This window comes from Entelurus aequoreus, linkage group LG19 (assembly GCF_033978785.1).
Source record: "Entelurus aequoreus isolate RoL-2023_Sb linkage group LG19, RoL_Eaeq_v1.1, whole genome shotgun sequence".
Lineage (NCBI taxonomy): Eukaryota > Metazoa > Chordata > Actinopteri > Syngnathiformes > Syngnathidae > Entelurus > Entelurus aequoreus.
In genome coordinates this window covers 20,531,778-20,551,338 of record NC_084749.1, presented here as the reverse complement: position 1 = coordinate 20,551,338, position 19,561 = coordinate 20,531,778, and the positions used below count along the sequence as shown (strand labels likewise).

At 41.2% G+C, this 19,561-nt stretch overlaps 1 protein-coding gene across 1 annotated transcript in view; it reads left to right on the top strand.

Moving 5' to 3' along the window:
* Window positions 1-17,148: 17,148 nt before the first annotated feature.
* Window positions 17,149-19,561, top strand: part of ptprsa (protein tyrosine phosphatase receptor type Sa) — a 634,816-nt gene continuing 632,403 nt past the window's right edge. Inside the window, exons 1-2 of the mRNA XM_062028063.1 lie at window positions 17,149-17,346; window positions 17,446-17,855. The gene's annotated coding sequence lies outside the window, so the exon portion shown is untranslated. The remainder of the gene's footprint in view (window positions 17,347-17,445; window positions 17,856-19,561) is intronic.

Below are 19,561 nucleotides of genomic sequence, written 5' to 3'. Positions count from 1 at the left end.
GAGAAGGGGATGATAGCAGGGGAAGAGCAGGAAAATGAGCCCTGCTACCTGTCAGCGCATCAAAGTCGTGCCGTGTTGGATCCTCACCCCCTCACACCCGTTATCACCCCCTCGGTGCCTTCACCTAATGAGCCAAGAGTATACGGCGCCACCCGCAAACGCCCGCTGTGAACCCATTTATCAAAATCGCAGCAGCTCCTTGTGCCTTTTGATGTAGTCATACTTACACCTGTGCTGCCGTCATGTCACCTGTGACGAAACCGTTGCGTCCTTCACACACTCCCTTTTGTGGCTTTTTACAGCCGACCGACTCGAGGAACCGCATCTGATCCGTATCTAAAGTGTGCCAATGTGTGTCATGCCTCCTCTTTTTTTTCTTGTCGAACAAATCATCTTTTAAATCAGATTAATCACACTTTTGAATTTAAATTACCATGTTTTCGGACAATGGACCTCGACAATTTAAGCCGCACGCAGCAAATTTTAGAAGAAATTAATGTTTGCACATATTATTTGGCCACCTGCCTTTACTCACATATGAACTTGAAGTGCCATCCCATAGAATTGTCCAAAATGTTTTGGTATCCTGGAGCATTCAAAGTTCCTGTCTCTGGAACTAAGGGGCAAAGCCCAACTCCTGGAAAAACCAACCCCACACCATAATTCCTCCTCCACCAAATTTCACACTCGGCACAATGCAGTCCAAAATGTAGCGTCATCCTGACAACCTCCAAACTCAGACTGGTCCATCAGATTGCCAGATGGAAAAGCATGATTCATCAGACCAGAGAAGGCGTCTCCACTGCTCTAGAGTCCAGTGGCGACGTGCTTTACACCACTGTATCTGACATTTTGCATTGGACTTGGTGATGTATGGCTTAGATGCAGCTGCTCGGCCATGGAAACCCATTCCATGAAGCTCTCTGCGTACTGTACGTGGGCTAATTGGAAGGTCACATGAAGTTTGGAGCTCTGTAGCAACTGACTGTGCAGAAAGTCTTTGCACTATGCGCTGTTAACGTGGCCTACCACTTGGTGGCTGAGTTGCTGTTTATCCCAAACACTTTACTTTTCTTATAATAAAGTTGACTTTGGAATATTTAGGAGCAAGGAAATTTCAAGACTGGATTTGTTGCACAGATGGCATCCTCCTTTTTGACTGTACTTAAATGTATAATATACTGTATTTATATTATTCACATGTGAATAATGCTGTATAATAGACTGTATATATATTATTCACATGTGAATAATGCTGTATAATACTGTATTTATATTATTCACATGTAAAAATAGCTAATTGTTTATTGTCTATTGTGAGCGAACTGTGGTGCTGAATTTCCCCCAGGGATCAATAAAGTACTTTATATTCTATTCTATGACAGTTCCACGCTGGAAATCACTGAGAGCGGCCCATTCTTTCACAAACGTTTGTAGAGACAGTCTCAATGCCTGAGTGCTTGATTTTATACACCGGGCCAAGTGATTAGAACACCTGATTCTCATCATTTGGATGGGTGGCTAAATACTTTTGGCAATATAGTGTATATCAGGGTTCGCACGGGTGCTTGAAAACCTTGAAAATGCTTGGATTTTAATGTTGTGTTTTCATGGTTTGAAAAATGCTTGAATTTTGGGTGAAATGCTTGGAAATGTTCATCATATTTCTCGGCAGTCTGACTCATTAGGCTAATTATAAAATGGAAAAAAATCAAGTAGGTTTTCCTTAAAAATCAAAGCTACACGCTGGATCTGTTGGCTTTGCACCAGCCCTTACATTAGGTTATTGTCATGTATATACGGCTCTGTGTCGCCCCCAAGAGGACAGTGGTGCATTGGTCCATGTCGTTTTAATGAACATTGGATGGAAAATGACAAGTACAAACTTTGGATAAAACGTGGACTAAATCCACGTGTAGCCTGTTGCAAAGACTGCAAAAAAGAAATCCACCATGACATTGAATAGTCTACAGCAACACTGCTTCATTTTATATGCCCCATTCAGTTAATGATAACTGCTGGCTCAATGTTAGGCTTAGGTTTTAGCAGATTTTTCCTACAGACAGCATTTGGTGACCTCAAACAACAAGGCTATGGATTGATTCATACTGTTCTTTGACTTTTGAAGGGTACTGGAAAAACTGGAAAATTGATCTTGAAAGTTCTTAAAAAGTGCTTGAATTTGGCCATGGAAAAGGTGTACGAACCCGGATATATATTAGCCGGACCGCATTATGTGCCGTGGATAAAAACGTTATGAAATGAGATATTTGTAAATGTTTATTCATCTTAATTCTTCCCAAACGGTGCCTGTAACGCGGCAGTAAAACGGCTGATCGAACAAAACAGAAGTCATCGTCATGGACCCACTAGCCGCGGAAGCTCGCTATCCAATCAGCTAAACGGACTCAAAAACTCCACGGTGACGTTTTGGTGACGTTAAAGTTAAAGTGCCAATGATTGTCAAACACACACACTAGGTGCGGTGAAATTATCCTCTGCATTTGACCCATCTCCACAGGCGAGCAGTGAGCAGCAGCTGTGGCCGCGCCCGGGAATCATTTGGTGATTTAACCCCAATTCCAACCCTTGATGCTGAGTGCCAAGCGGGGAGGTAATGGGTCCCATTATTATAGTCTTTGGTATGCCTCAACCTGGGTTTGAACTCACGACCTACCGATCTCAGGGCGGACACTCTAACCACAACGACACTATGTATTTCCTGCTTCGTGCCTTGAACTGGGAGTATAACCATCTATAGCGTTTCTGTTCAAAAGGATTCTTTATTGATCACTCCAAGCAAGGTTTGTAAGTTTTACAATATAACTAAAACAATTCTTACTTACTAAACCGTCCCATGTGTGATGTCTGTAGGAGTGTTACAAGACTGAAACAGTACAAAAACAATGCCATTGTAAGTTAATAATACCAACACAGACACTTGTAAACGTGTTGGCATATGCGCTAATGCTAATGACGCTAGCTTGATTAAATTGTGATAGCACGCACAAATGTGCATGAAAACACTCCTACAGACATCACACACGTAACGGTTTAGTAAGCATGAATTGTTTTAGTTATATTGTAAAACTTACAAACCTTGCTTGGAGCGATCAATAAAGAATCCTTTTGGGCAGAAACGCTATATATAGACTGTTGTACTCCCAGTTCAAGGCACAAAGCGGGAAACACATTTCCAAAACACGGCGCCATAGCAAAAGCAATAACACAACTTTTCAGTGTCTCTGTCTGTGTAATATGAAAACTATTTCCATCCCATCCAATTTCTACCGTTTGTCCCTCTCAGGGTTGCGGGGGTGCTGGAACCTATCCAAGCTGCATTAGGGCGGAAGGCGGGGTACACCCTGGACAAGTCGCCACCTCATCGCAGGGCCAACACAGATAGACAGACAACATCCACACTCACATTCACACACTAGGGCCAATTTAGTGTTGCCAATCAACCTATAGAACATGCAAACGCCACACAGAAAGATCCCGAGCCCGGGGGTCGAACCCAGGACCTTCTTATTGTGAGGCACCAGCACTAACCCCTGTTTCACCGTGCTGCCATGAAAACTATTTGTTGATTACGAAACAATATGTGCGTTAGCGAAGCAAAATTTATAAATTAAAAAAGTTCAAAACGATGGAAAAAAAAGTAGAATATTATAGTCCGGAAAATACGGTAATTGCAATTAATCAGTCAATTAATCTCTTGCATAACTTAAAAACAAAAAAACTATATTTTGGCACAAATGCAAATATATCGTCAGTATGTCATACAGGAAAATAAAAAAAATGTTTTTCCTTGAATAGACATCATTTATTTGCTCGCATCTTGGTAACAGTTTTATCGTGAGTTAAAACCCCGGCCGAGTCATACCAAAGACTATAAAAATGGGACCCGTTACCTCCCTGCTTGGCACTCAGCATCAAGGGTTGGAATTGGGGGTTGAATCACCAAAAATGATTCCCGGGCGCGGCCACCGCTGCTGCTCACTGCTCCCCTCACCTCCCAGGGGGTGATCAAGGGTGATGGGTCAAATGCAGAGGATCATTTCGCCACACCTAGTGTGTGTGTGACAATCATTGGTACTTTACAGTCCCTTCTGGGTTCACTTAGAAGTGAAATCTTCCAGAGTACACCAGTCGGAGTCTCCTCGCGTATCTTTGCGCTGGCGTATGCAGTGACCGGATCACCGAGCGTATAAAAACCTGCGTTGCCTTTCAGGAAACTTTCCACGGTTAATGGTAAAGGAGCATGTGTGTTCATAACGCCCTAATAACACCATATTGCCTTTTGTTTTCAAGCAGGTTTTTGCAAAAACATCAATTTAACCAGGGAATATTTTTTTCTCCCAAACATGTCCTTTTAATTTGTCCACCAATAAGACATGAAACTTAAACTCCATTCAATTAAAAAAATGGGTGTTTATGTTTCCTTGCATTTCTAAATGCTGCACTACAGACAGCAGTGTTGTTGTTTACACAAACAAAGCATGCCAGCCACCTGTACAACAAATCATATTTAAGTTATCCTGGATCTCGTCTTTGATGTTTGGCTGAACCGGGGGGTCAGCAACCCGCATGTGGCTCTTTAGTGCCGCCCTAGTGGCTCCTTGGAGCCTTTTTAAAAAATGATTGAAAATGGAAAAAGAGGGGGTGGGGGGGATTTTTTTTTTTTTTTTAATATTGTTTTTGTTTGAGGACAAACATGACACAAACCTTCCCAATTGTTAGAAAGCCCACTGTTTAATATGAGTATTTGGTGAACATCGTTTTGTCCTACTAATATCGGCGGTTCTTGAACTCTCCATAGTGTGGACTGTAATGCAACAGTTTGTTTACATGTAAAATCTCCCACTCCTTCTTTGTCTCATTTTGTCCACCAAAAGTTTTATGCTGTGCGTGAATGCACAAATGTGCGCTTTGTTGATGTTATTGACTTGTTGGAGTGCTAATCAGGCATATTTGGTCAGTGCATGACTGCAAGCTAATCGATGCTAACATGCTATTTTGGCTAGCTGTGTGTACATATTGCATCAGAATGCCTCATTTGTAGGTATATCTGAGCTCATTTTATATCCTTTACTTTTATCTTCTTTGTATATAATTTAGTTTTGCATGTCTCATGACACATTTCAGATAGTTGTTTGTGTGCCATGTTGTTCCAGACCACAGCAAACATTACCTAGCTTGCCAAAAATTGTAATAAATCTATTAAAAGAAGACAGCCTGCCGTTTCCTTTTAAATTGAACACAGACGTCTGTACCTTTGGCCATTAAAAGCCAGTCATTTCCAGGAGTTATCTCACCTGAGTAGGCTCTGATTTACTAATGGTTTCTAATGTAGTAAAAACGTGTAGAATAAATATTAAATGTCAACATTTCTGTCAAGAAGATTTGCTTCAGCCTGCGACACATAGCCATGTTGATAGTAGGCTATTATAGCTAATATAGACACTTATGTCATGCGTTGCCTTCATTATAACACTTATATACAGCTTTTAATTTTTTGCGGCTCAAGACAGATTAAGCACCAGTTCCATTGGCAGCAAAAGAGACCCTGAGCATAATACTACCACCACCATGCTTGACGGTGGGCATGGTGTTCCTGGGATTAAAGGCCTCACCTTTTCTCCTCCAAACATATTGCTCTGTATTGTGGCCAAACCGCTCTATTTTTATTTCATCAAACATCACATGGACAAAGATAAGACCTTCTGGAGGAAAGTTCTGTGGTCAGATGAAACAAAAATTGAGCTGTTTGGCCACAAAACCCAGCAATATGTTTGGAGGAGAAAAGGTGAGGCCTTTAGTCCCAGGAACACCACGCCCACCGTCAAGCATGGTGGTGGTAGTATTATGCTCTGGGCCTGTTTTGCTGCCAATGGAACTGGTGCTTTAAATGGGACAATGAAAAAGGAGGATTGCCTCCAAATTCTTCAGGACAACCTAAAATCATCAGCCCAGAGGTTGGGTCTTTGGCGCAGTTGGGTGTTCCAACAGGACAATGACCCCAAACACACGTCAAAAGTGGTAAAGGAATGGCTAAATCAGGCTAGAATTAAGGTTTTAGAATGGCCTTCCCAAAGTCCTGACTTAAACGTGTGGACAATGCTGAAGAAACAAGTCCATGTCAGAAAACCAACAAATTTAGCTCAACTGCACCAATTTTGTCAAGAGGAGTGGTTCATAAATTCAACCAGAAGCTTGTGGATGGCTACCAAAAGCGCCTTATTGCAGTGAACCTTGCCAAGGGACATGTAACTGAATAAAAATATTGCTGTATTTATACTTTTGACCCAGCAGATTTGGTCACATTTTCAGTAGACCCATAATAAATTCATGAAAGAACCAAACTTCATGAATGTTTTTTTGTGACCAACAAGTATGTGCTCCAATCACTCTATCACAAAAAAATAAGAGTTGTAGAAATGATTGGAAACTCAAAACAGCCATGATATTATGTTCTTTACAAGTGTATGTAAACTTTAGATCGCGACTGTATGTATATATATTTTTTAAGTAAGTTTAGATTTTTTGGAATCTGTTAAGAATAGTTACAAAAAAGATTCGCCAATAATTCGAAAATCGATTTTATTTAATTTTTCAACACCCCTATTGTATATTGTCTTGGTTATCGCCTGACCAAACCATAACAAACTGCAAGTGTATCATTCAACAGATATGTTTTGAATGTAGGGGTGTAACGGTACACAAACATTTCGGTTCGGTACGTACCTCGGTTTAGAGGTCACGGTTCGGTTCATTTTCGGTACAGTAAGAAAACAACAAAATATACATTTTTGGGTTATTTATTTACCAAATTTTTAAACAATGGCTTTATCCTTTTAACGTTGGGAACACTATAATAATTCTGCCCATGTTAATCAACATTAAACTGCCTCAAGTTGTTGCTCAGATTAAATAAAATGACCAAACTTTTCTTTTACATATAAAAAGTGCAACATTAAACAGTTTCAAGTCAATTCATCATTCTTAATTTATTACAGCATTTGGGAAACCAGTAGTTGATTTTTTTAATGTAAATGTTATATTTTTATCCACATTGGATAGCAGGGACCCTGCCATTAAAAACTAGGCTGCTGCATTACTAACGATTAATGTAACTATAGCTGAAAAAATAGTACAATAGCAATAGGAGAGACGATTCATACCTGAACACCATGGAGTTCACGTAGGCTTAATGATGCAGTTACACGAAGTTGGTAGAGTGGCTGTGCCAGCACTCGGAGGGTTGCTGGTTACTGGGGTTCAATCCCCACCTTCTACCATCCTAGTCATGTCCGTTGTGTCCTTGGGCAAGACACTTCACCCTTTGCCTCTGATGGCTGTTGGTTAGCGCCTTGCATGGCAGCTCCCGCCATCAGTGTGTGAATGTGTGTGTGAATGGGTGAATGTGGAAATACTGTCAAAGCGCTTTGAGTACCTTGAAGGTAGAAAAGCGCTATACAAGTATAACCCATTTATCATTTATTTATTTAACTATCAGGGACAGAAACTCTTCATTTAACATAATGTCCTTTTTTGCTGCTTCAACACCGCTCAATCAACACAGAAAAAGGTCAAGTGAAATAACAGACAGACAGGGCTTTGCTGTCCGTAACACACACACACACCGCAAAATGAGCTAACGTTACGCTAAAAGCTAATTAGCCTTCACCTCAAACCAGGACTGCGAGCGAGCTGAGCTGCCGTTTCTAGAACACCAACGGGCTCATAGTGATGTTACTAGTAGTTGACTGGGAGGTGTTTATTATAATTTGGGGAGATTCCGCGGCCTGATGATTACCTGCTAAACACCTATCTGCTCATCACAACGACATGCGCTCTTATCTATGAAAAACAAGAAATGCAATAACTACCGTCTGAAAAATACTTTTCATTCTTCAAAGGCATTGTAATCGTCACGCAAGAAGACACATTTCCAGTCCTCCTGTTTTGTGTTTGTTTTATCACCTCGTCGCCAGAACACCGCACTCCAAAGATGTGCAGGTCAAACATTCAAAAGGTGCTCACAGATGTGAACATGTGACGAGAGCCCATGCCATGAATACAGATCAGAAAGAACATGAAATATAGATCACACACATTTTCAGATGGATAGCAGCAATATACAGAAGAGAAAATGTGCATTTCTAACCTCATCTTATAGAAAGTTCTTAGGGTTAAGAGCCTCAGACCATCTCTGTACATTAGTGGATGGATGTGGCCTTGCAACAGGCTACATTACAGCTTGTCCTCGTGGCCAAATAGTTCCACCAAAGTGAAGGAAAAGCACTTTAAAATAAATTGATTAAGAAAGCGGCTTCAAGTTGATTGATTAAACATCCTCGCGGCGCTTTTGCTTTCGGTTTTTCACCGCGTGGGGAAAGTCCGGGTTGCGGGAAATACTTGCTATCTGCTGAGGAATCTGAGAATATATTTCTACTTGACGGTGACAAGTATTTACTTGCGTCCACAAATATTAAATATCTTGCCAGTCACTCGTGAATTGCAAAACCACTCACTCTTTGTGTGAATGCTGAGCTGCGTTGCCGTTGAAACTGAATTTCAATAACAGTAAGCATTGAAAGTGTTAGTATTTTCCATCGTGACCCCAGGATGCAGAGACAGGAAGTGACGTGCAGGTTAAAAGGAAGTTTAATGACCAAAAAAGACCACAAGTCATACTTGCCAACCCTCCCGATTTTTCCGGGAGACTCACGAATTTCAGTGCCTCTCCCGAAAATCTCCCGGGGCAACCATTCTCCCGAATTTGTCCCGATTTTCACCCGTGGTGTGATGGCACTGCCTTTAGCGTCCCCTACAACCTGTCGACACGTCCGCTTTTTCAACATACAAACAGCGTGCCGGCCCAGTCACATGCTGTATGTGGCTTCTGCACACACACGTAAGTGACTGCAAGACATACAGGTCAAACTGAGGGTGGCCGTATAAACAACTTTAACACTGTTACAAATATGCACCACACTGTGAACCCACACCAAACGAGAATGACAAACACATTTCGGGAGAACATCCGCACCGTAACACAACAGAACAAATGCAGCCCTAACTCTTCTGGGCTACAATATACACCCCCGCTACCACCAAACCCCGCCCCCCCACACCTCAACCCCGCCCCACCCCCAATCTCCCGAATTCAGAGGTCTCAAGGTTGGCAAGTATGCCACAAGGCACACCATGAAAATTAGTCTCAATAGACAACAAAGGCAACGCAGATTGATAAACCACTTCTGGTTAGTGATCAGAGGCAGGTGAGTCCCCTGATCACTAAGAGCAGGTGTGGAGAAAAAGGGCTGAGAAACAGCCACTGCAAGACATATTCAAAACAGAAAGTGGAAAAGAAAAATAGCACTAAACCCAAGAAAACAACATTAAAAACCCTCAAAACTGTCACGCAGATCATGACCGGTACAAAGGGTAGTCTCAGCATCAGATTAATACCAGCTTGGTGATATCAATATTTTTTATTTCTCTTCCATGTTTTTGTTGAGTTGATTGCATGCAGTTATTGTTTTATTTACAGATTATTTACAAATTTTGGGATTATGTTCATGGACACTTTTTTTTAAAAAACTTTTTAGTTTAGTTTTAGATTTCAAATTTTTCAAATATTCACAAAATATTAGGTATGAATTAGAGATGTTCGATAATGGCTTTTTTGCCGATATCCGATATTCCGATATTGTCCAACTCTTAATTACCGATTCCGATATCAACCAATACCGATATATACAGTCGTGGAATTAACACATTATTATGCCTAATTTTGTTGTGATGCCCCTCTGGATGCATTAAACAATTTAACAAGGTTTTCCAAAATAAATCAACTCAAGTTATGGAAAAAAATGCCAACATGGCACTGCCATATTTATTATTGAAGTCACAAAGTGCATTATTTTTTTTAACATGCCTCAAAACAGCAGCTTGGAATTTGGGACATGCTCTCCCTGAGAGAGCATGAGGAGGTTGAGGTGGGCGGGGTTGGGACGGGGGGGTTGAGGTGGGGGCTAGGGGTAGCGGAGGGTGTATATTGTAGTGTCCCGGAAGAGTTAGTGCTGCAAGGGGTTCTGGGTATTTGTTCTGTTGTGTTTATGTTGTGTTACGGTGCGGATGTTCTCCCGAAATGTGTTTGTCATTCTTGTTTGGTGTGGGTTCACAGTGTGGCGCATATTTGTAACAGTGTTAAAGTTGTTTATACGTTAACCCTCAGTGTGACCTGTATGGCTGTTGACCAAGTATGCATTGCATTCACTCGTGTGTGTGAAAAGCCGTAGATATTATGAGACTGGGCCGGCACGCAAAGGCAATGCAGATTAGCTCATGCTAATAACGCTAGCGACATTACATTATGACGGCACTTAAAAATATGCATTAAAACGCTCCTACAGACATCACACATATAGTTTTGGTTATACTGTAAAACTTACAAACGTTGCTTGGAGTGATGAATGAAGAATCCATACGAGTAGAAACGCTATGGACGACTAAAAGACAGTACGTCACTCTACTTTCTATTTGAAAGCGCTAAATGGAAGGACATTGCCACACCTGCAGTGAGCAAACTCGTCCAACAGATGGTGCCATAGCACTAACAATAAAACACATCGGTGCATTTTTATTTTTTACTATTTTTTTATGGCTGTTAGCGAAGAAAAATCCATTAATTAGCCGCACCGTCTTACAAGCCGCAGGGTTCAAAGTGTAGGAAAAAAGTAGTAATCCGGAATTTGGTGGGGAAACGATCTGTTATATTCTTATCAGTGACAGAGCAGAATGTGGCTTGTATGCTTGGATGCGCCTTTTCATACATTGACATTTTACATACACTTATTCACGCAAAAACAGGGCCCGCTACGGATCATGAGGCCCTATGCACAGCGCATGATTGGCTTATGTCTGCACAATTATGTTTTTCGAGTAGAACAATATTGATGTCCCTCCTTGTGTCTTAGGATTCGCTCACTACTTCTTTTTTTTTTTTGCCTACAAAACATTAGTGGGCCGATAATAATAATCATATTTAATCATGTGAATCTGATCTATCAGCATTCACTAAGTCACTCCAGAGTAAGAACTCAGTATTTGGTCACTGATGGCAAATCATTTTTGTAACATTTGTCTAATGGATGCCAGACGGTACTATTGTACTAAACGTCTCTCCCTGCTGCCTTAAGAGCAGGAGCGTATTTAGTTATTTGGGGGTTCTCCACTTGATAAAAATGGTAATTTGCCATGTTAGAAACTACCATGCGAGCTGCACATCAAAGTCCAGTATCACTGATCCCAACCCTTCTTCTTCATCATTTAGTAATGTGTAATCCATATTTCAGAGATCATTATTTTGCAAGTGCAAATGGACTGGATGTGACACGTCGCGCCATGATTCGAAAGGCCAGAAGTGTTTGAATGGTGGGAAAAAGAGAGCGCGCAACGGTGCCCATGTTGGAACGAGACGAGACTGTTGATTTCTAATAAAAAGTGCATCTTAAATGTTCTATCTGCTGAGTTTTAACTACATCTCACTAGGCCCTTGTTTAAAATTGTTTACTTTTTTGAGCGCTTTAATACTCACAATGTCTCTCTCCTTTTGCATCCTGCACTGACCGTCGGCCTTGATGTGTTAAACGCATTGGGTACTTTTAAATTAATAATAATAAAAATAAAAATAGATCCTTTCTTCTTGCTTTCTCCTTTTCTCCACCCCGCTTGGCAACTCGGTTTATCCATCCATCCATTTTCTACCGCTTATTCCCTTCGGGGTCGCGGGGGGCGCTGGAGCCTATCTCAGCTGCAATCGGGCGAAAGGCGGGGTACACCCTGGACAAGTCACCACCTCATCGCAGGGCCAACACAGATAGACAGACAACATTCACACTCACATTCACACACTAGGGCCAATTTAGTGTTTCCAATCAACCTATCCCCAGGTGCATGTCTTTGGAGGTGGGAGGAAGCCGGATTACCCGGAGGGAACCCACGCAGTCACGGGGAGAACATGCAAACTCCACACAGAAAGATCCCGAGGCCGGGATTGAACTCACGACTACTCAGGACCTTCGTATTGTGAGGCAGATGCACTAACCCCTCTGCCACCGTGCTGCCGCAACTCGGTTTAATCTTTATTTAAACTTCTAATAACAGCAACACGTTTGTTTTGGTCTGTCTTCCCGAGTCAAGTTTGTTACAGTAGCATGCAGAAATCCATTGCATTAATAGGAAGAGAAAGAGATGTAATTTGAAGCTCACAAATTAAGTTTAAAAAAAATGTTTTAAACAGAAGAAAACTTAATGCATTGCTTTTTTATGAGACGTCTTCACCATCTGCCTTTGTTTGCCTATGGTAAGTCCGCCCCTCCTTAAGAGTCATTCTGAACAATGAGGTTTTTTAGATCTTTGGCAATTGCCCGTGCAGTGTAAAGGCGGGTTACACTAGCATTACTGTAAATCCTTGTCATTTAGCCACAGTCAGTGCCTCAATGATTGATCATTTTTTAATGTATTATCTATTTACTTTACGCTCGGCTGTCGAGAGCCTGCTGACGTACTGCATAACAGTGTGGTACGCCAGCTGCACTGAAGCAGACAAAATGGCGATTCAGAGGGTCATAAAGTCTGCACAAAAAATCATCGGCTGCCCCCTCCCCTCCCTGAAGGATTTACACAACTCCCGTTGCCTCAAAAGAGCAAAAAGCATCACCAAGGACAGCACACACCCTGGCTTCCACCTGTTCGACCTGCTACCATCGGGCAGGCGCTACAGGTGCATCAGAGCCAGAACAAACAGTCTCAGAGACAGCTTCTTTCCCAGAGCTGTCACCATCTTGAACTCTAACTTATAATAATAATTCACCCCTATACAATAACCTACCCTCATACCCTACTGTGCAATATTACCCTTTGAGTGCAATACGTCCGACACTGATTATTTATTACTCCGGTACTCTTGTCTTGTTCTGTATATTGTACAGTATTTTGTATTTCTACAGTGTTTTTTATATTGTACAGGATTGCTTATTATTGTTATTGGATAGTAGTCTGTTTATTTCAATTGATAGTTTTTTTTCTTTATTACCTCTTGTGTAATTTATTTTTACCGCATATTTGTTCCCACTACCGCACCTTAAATTGGAGTCCTTAATCTCGTTATATGCAAATGAGATGACAATAAAGTCCATTCTATTATATTCTATTTCAGCTTAAAATGTCTGGATTTGCGAAAGCTTTTTCAGAAAGTTGTGGCAAAAGTTGCAATGTTTTGAAGAATTTTTTTTTTTCCAATAACTGAACAAACTTGTGATTTTCTGAATTCGTTAACAATATTTTCGGTGTTGCTTGTAACCTTAACTTTAAAAATGTGCAGGATTTCAACAGAAATTGAAAAAATAAAAATACTGCATTGATGTTTTACTCCTTTGTGCCACACCCTTTATACCACACAAACTTGAAAAGTAGACATTAGATGGCAGTATAGCAAATACCCAGAGCTCGTTGTATAATGACTGTACTGTTTTGATTGTATATCTAGCCATTAATAGTAATATATCATTATAATTATAGAAATAAACACCACCAAAGGCTTCCTTTATTCTACGCTTTCTGCTCTGTCGTCCACACGTTGCAGACATTCTCCATGTACTGTAAAAGAGTTTGTCCATCGTAAACAATCATTTATGTTCCAACACATTTAACCTAAGATAATTTGTGAACTGTTGAGAGCGATCTATAGCGATACATTTTGTTAGTAAATGAGAGAGGATGAGAGATTATCATCACATTTCAACATCGCTGTCATGTAAATGCTGCCTCTTTGCTCAGTCAGCATCAAACATGAATATCTGTTTTTTTATGTCTTACCCTAAATATATAAATGTTAAATATATACATACATGTAATTTACTGTAGGAGGTGAGGACATCAGTGTACGTATGTACTACATAACCCAGAAGGCTTAGCGCAAGAAATGCACAATGCAATCAAGAATATTTCAGTTGTTTTTATCCTTCTTTGTGGGCACATTGTTGATTGTCATGTCATGTTCGGATGTACTTTGTGGACGCCGTCTGCTCCACACGCTGTAAGTCTTTGCTGTCGTCCAGCATTCTGTTTTTGTTTACTTTGCAGCCAGTTCAGTTTTAGTTTCGTTTTGCATAGCCTTCCCTATAAGCTTCAATGCCTTTTCTTAGGGGCACTCACCTTTTTTTTAATTTTTGGTTTAAGCATTAGACACCTTTTTACCTGCACCCTGCCTCCCGCTGTTTCCGACATATACAAAGCAATTAGCTACCTGCTGCCACCTACTGATATGGAAGAGTATTACACGGTTACCCTGCCAAGCTCTAGACAGCACCGACACTCAACAACACAATTTGAATGAAATGAAACTCAGCAGCCGATATTGACAGTAAAAAGTTGTTCTCGCAATTGTTGGATATGAATTAAAACCACAACCAACCACGCATCACTATAGCTCTTGTCTCAAAGTAGGTGTACTGTCACGACCTGTCACATCACACTGTGACTTATTTCGAGTTTTTTGGTGTTTTCCTGTGTGTAGTGTTTTAGTTCTTGTCTTGGTAAAAAGTCGTTCTCGCAATTGTTGGATATGAATTAAAACCACAACCAACCACGCATCACTATAGCTCTTGTCTCAAAGTAGATGTACCGTCACGACCTGTCACATCACACTGTGACTTATTTCGAGTTTTTTGGTGCTTTCCTGTGTGTAGTGTTTTAGTTCCTGTCTTGCGCTCCTATTTTGGTGTTGTCATGGCATGTACGGATGTACTTTGTGGACGCCGTCTGCTCCACACGCTGTAAGTCTTTGCTGTCGTCCAGCATTTTGTTTTTGTTTACTTTGCAGCCAGTTCAGTTTTAGCTTCGTTTTGCATTGCCATCCCTAAGCTTCAATGCCTTTTCTTAGGGGCACTCACCTTTGTGTTTATTTTTGGTTTAAGCATTGGACACTTTTTTACCTGCACGCTGCCTCCCACTGTTTCCGACATATACAAAGCAATTAGCTACCTGCTGCCACCTACTGATGTGGAAAAGTATTACACGGTTACTCTGCCGAGCTCTAGACAGCACCGACACTCAACAACACAATTTGAATGAAATGAAACTCAGCAGCCGATATTGACTGTAAAAAGTCGTTTTCGCAATTGTTGGATAGGAATTAAAACCACAACCAACCACGCATCACTATAGCTCTTGTCTCAAAGTAGGTGTACTGTCACCACCTGTCACATCACACTGACTTATTTGGAGTTTTTTGGTGTTTTCCTGTGTGTAGTGTTTTAGTTCTTGTCTTGCGCTCCTATTTTGGTGTTTATTGTCATGTCATGTACGGACGTACTTTGTGGACGCCGTCTGCTCCACACGCTGTAAGTCTTTGCTGTCGCCCAGCATTCTGTTTTTGTTTACTTTGCAGCCAGTTCAGTTTTAGTTTCGTTTTGCATAGCCTTCCCTATAAGCTTCAATGCCTTTTCTTAGGGGCACTCACCTTTTTTTTTATTTTTGGTTTAAGCATTAGACACCTTTTTACTTGCACCCTGCCTCCCGCTGTTTCCGACATATGCAAAGCAATTAGCTACCTGCTGCCACCTACTGATATGGAAGAGTATTACACGGTTACCCTGCCGAGCTCTAGACAGCACCGACACTCAACAACAACACATCATTTGAATGAAATGAAACTCAGCAGCCGATATTGACAGTAAATAGTTGTTCTCGCAATTGTTGGATATTAATTAAAACCACAACCAACCACGCATCACTATAGCTCTTGTCTCAAAGTAGGTGTACTGTCACGACCTGTCACATCACACTGTGACTTATTTCGAGTTTTTTGGTGTTTTCCTGTGTGCAGTGTTTTAGTTCTTGTCTTGGTAAAAAGTCGTTCTCGCAATTGTTGGATATGAATTAAAACCACAACCAACCACGCATCACTATAGCTCTTGTCTCAAAGTAGGTGTACTGTCACCACCTGTCACATCACACTGTGACTTATTTCGAGTTTTTTGGTGTTTTCCTGTGTGTAGTGTTTTAGTTCTTGTCTTGCGCTCCTATTTTGGTGTTGATTTTCCATGGCATGTACGGACGTACTTTGTGGACGCCGTCTGCTCCACACGCTGTAAGTCTTTGCTTACCTCCAGCATTCTGTTTTTGTTTACTTTGCAGCCAGTTCAGTTTTAGCCTTAGTTTTGCATTGCCATCCCTAAGCTTCAATGCCTTTTCTTAGCGGCACTCGCCTTTTGTTAATTTTTGGTTTAAGCGTTACAACCCTCTTTTTACCTGCAAACCATCGTCGTCGTTCCCGACATCTACAAAGCAATTAGCTACCTCCTGCCACCTACTGATATGGAAGAGTATTACACGGTTACTCTGCCAAGCTCTAGACAGCACTGACACTCAACACCAACACATAATTTGAACGAAATGAAACTCAGCAACTGATATTGACCGTAAAAAGTCGTTCTTACAATTGTTGGATATGAATTAAAACCACAACCAACCACGCATCACTATAGCTCTTGTCTCAAAGTAGGTGTACTGTCACGACCTGTCACATGACACTGTGACTTATTTCGAGTTTTTTGGTGTTTTCCTGTGTGTAGTGTTTTAGTTCTTGTCTAGCGCTCCTATTTTGGTGTTGATTGTCATGGCATGTACGGACGTACTTTGTGGACGCCGTCTGCTCCACACGCTGTAAGTCTTTGCTGTCCTCCAGCATTCTGTTTTTGTTTACTTTGCAGCCAGTTCAGTTGTAGCTTGCCATCCCTAAGCTTCAATGCCTTTTCTTAGCGGCACTCGCCTTTTGTTAATTTTTGGTTTAAGCTTTACATACCTTTTTTTTACCTGCAAACCATCGTCGTCGTTCCCGACATCTACAAAGCAATTAGCTACCTGCTGCCACCTACTGATATGGAAGAGTATTACACGGTTACTCTGCCGAGCTCTAGACAGCACCGACACTTGCGGATTATAATTACTGGTTTGCAAAAAAATATTTTTAACCCAAATAGGTAAAATTACATAATCTCCCACGGCACACCAGACTGTATCTCACGGCACGCACCGTGGTTGAAAAACACTGGTGTAATGGATTGCGATATCGATCATGGACCTTTTTTTTTTTTTTTTTTGCTGTTCTCTGATCAGCTTCATCTTTAAAGATACCCGACTGATGCTGATGCTGCTGCACTGAGGAGGGATGGAGGGAGGAGGCAGCACCTCCCCTCCTGGTCCTGAGATGAGAGAGGCTGGCGATGCTTTGCTGGACCACACCTCCTCGGCGTGACTTCATCACGTCAAGTACAGCAACAACAACAAAAAATATTTAAAAAAATATTTTAATTTAAGTGTGACTAAACTTGTGTGTTTATACGCACATATTTTTCTTTTTATTGTTAGGTTGGTTGCCGCTGCATTAAAGAGAGAGATTTGTATGAGAGGAGGCTGGAGAGGGAGGGTCGTGCATGACATCATTCCCACGGAGTCAGTGCGCGGACTCGCTTGTGGTTCCTCCAAGTGCGCACGGCGGCTGAGGCTGAGGGAGCGACTCCTGCTGCCGAACCCAGACGCGCATCTCCACCAGCAAGCTGCGCTCCTGGGCTGGATTAATATATATATATATATATATATTATATATATATAGATAAATATTATAGAGGAACTTCATATTGGACACATCGAAGGGAGGCACACTTAAAAAAAAACCCAAAAAGAACCCCGAGGATTATTTGTTTGTTTTAAAAAAAAAGATGAAGATGTGAGGGTTCCACGCTGCAAGAACCAGAAAGAAACTCCGAGGCTGATAAAAGGTAAGACCCACTCTTTTTTTTTTTTTTTTTCGCATCTAACTGTCTTTGCAGCCCCAACAATGAAACCCAGCGCTGCACGTTTGCCTCTCGGAGCGCGCAAAAGTCGTCGTGCGTTCTGGTTTCGAACGTGCAATCTTTTTTTTTATTTTTTCTCTTTTTGTTGAGGCAAACTCCTGATTTTGTGCCAAGAATAAATCCCCGAGTGTCCCGAACACTGCAAAGCTTCTGCAGGTGTCGCCATGCAGGGACAGAAAGCAGTTTGTGCAGCCATGGTTTTAAAAAGACAAACGCATCCTTTTTTTTTTTTTTTTTTTTTTTTTTTTTTTTTTTACCCCCCAGTCTGCAATTTTCTTGCTGCTTTTGACGCACACCTCTAAATCGGAGAGAGAAAGGGAGTGAATTACACAGAATCTGACTTAATCCATCTGACTTAACATTTGCATTGACTGCCACTCACCAGTTTATGATCATTTAATGTCAACACGGTGTGCATATATGGGAATCCTCAAGTGGGTTATATGTTGGACTTGGACTGGTCAGGTACACATCCAGAACATCAAAAATGTTTTTTTTTGTGTGTGTGCGTTTACTTATGAATACAGCCACATATTCTCCATTGCTAGATACCGGACCAACGATGCCAATGTATTCATGCATGTTTGCATGATCGGATGGCAGTTTTAGTTGAAACAAACCTAAATGGTCAACTTTGGCAATACAAAATCACAGAGCACTGCTTTAAAAAACATAAATTACCAGAAATCTCTAAAACTGCTTTTGTTCAAATGTGCAAATTTACACATGTTTCCATACTTTTCCATCTGCTGTAAAAGTGCAAGCCTAACAATATCTTGCCACCACTCCGGTTGTTAAAGCATTCGGTAACACTTTAGTATGGGGAACATATTGTAAGTAACAAAGACTTAATTTAGAGTTATATGGACACTAGGGGAACATATAAGGGTTAGGGTTACTAATAAACAATAATTCTGAGGTTATTGAGGGAAGACTCTTGGTTAATGGCTTACTGGTTGTATAATAAGGCCATGCAGAATAAGGCATTAATAAGTACTTAATAATGACTATGTAAGAGCCAATATGTTACTAATTTGCATGTTAATAAGCAAACGGTGACTATGTTCCCCATACTAAAGTGTTACCAAGCTTCTTTTTTTTTTAAATCAAATGTACGATGTTGCTGTGTGTTACAATTCTCATGAAAATAATCTTTACCACCCATCATTGCGATGTTGCCCAGGAAGAGGCATCAAAGCAAGGCAGGTAAACATCCACCCGGTGGATTAGTATGCCCACTCACTGCCTGCCTGCCTTCCTGGAAATAGTCCAACCCTTTTGCTCAAATATATTCTGACTTATGCTACCTCAGATTTACTCTGGCAACCAATCATACGCTTCTTGAGTTCTTTTTCCTCCCCCCCCCCCTCCATATTTCACTTTCAATTACACGCAGAAAGTTTGGGCCCCCCTGCGCCCAAGTCGTTAGAATTCAGTCAACCGATGACATAATGCATGAGACGGCTGTTTTTGTTTTTTTTCCATCGGGATGCTTGTTGTAATGTCCGTAAAGCGCCAGCGTAAGATGTTGGATGATCCGTTTTGAGTTATGGGTCTCACGGTCGCTGGAACAGTCTTTTTCTCGTTATTAAGATGTGGTGGCACCGAGTGATCACCGCGACAGGAGGGAG